The sequence below is a fragment of the Oryctolagus cuniculus genome, chromosome 4, assembly GCF_051225735.1.
Source record: "Oryctolagus cuniculus isolate XC-2025 breed Fujian yellow rabbit chromosome 4, ASM5122573v1, whole genome shotgun sequence".
NCBI classification, from domain to species: domain Eukaryota; kingdom Metazoa; phylum Chordata; class Mammalia; order Lagomorpha; family Leporidae; genus Oryctolagus; species Oryctolagus cuniculus.
Genome location: NC_142870.1, coordinates 40,855,259 through 40,855,799, shown reverse-complemented (window position 1 = coordinate 40,855,799; position 541 = coordinate 40,855,259). Strand labels below are relative to the sequence as shown.

The 541-nt window shown below is 31.4% G+C and overlaps 1 non-coding gene across 1 annotated transcript; it reads right to left on the bottom strand.

Annotated features, from left to right (window-relative positions):
- On the bottom strand, positions 1-184 carry LOC127483018 (U2 spliceosomal RNA). The gene has a single exon (XR_007909002.3). It is a non-coding gene; the product is annotated as a U2 spliceosomal RNA (small nuclear RNA).
- Positions 185-541: the final 357 nt, after the last annotated feature.

Below are 541 nucleotides of genomic sequence, written 5' to 3'. Positions count from 1 at the left end.
CCAATTTATACCAATGCTTCACCCTGTGGTGAAGTAAGAAGTAGATATTACTAGACATATAAAGGAATTTACTGTAGATAAGGAAATCCTGAGAAAATTAAGGTAGACATTTATTTAGGAGAAAAAGTTAACTCTGTCCAATCTCTTTCTACACTTGATCTTAGCCAAAAGGCCAAGAAGCAATCTGTCCAATCTCTTTCTGAGTCTTCTCAAAAATATGTTGGCAGGGATCCTAGGTTCTTAAACTAATTGTTTGGAATGTAAATAATTTTTGAGAGGGAAGATGAGTCCAATCGATACCTTCTACTTTATGATCTGATGATCCAACTAGAGATACTTTTGTCACCAGCTAATTAATTGTAATTTAATTTTAAGCTTTTATGTTAAAAAAGAATTCAAGGTTTAGTAAAATCTAATTAAAATGTCCTGTGAAGAAAATACAATATTATTTTTCATATTCCTTTAAAAAAAAAAAACTTAACTTGCTAATTGAAAAGGCAGAGTGACAGGCTGTCACATACAGATACAGAACTCCCATCTA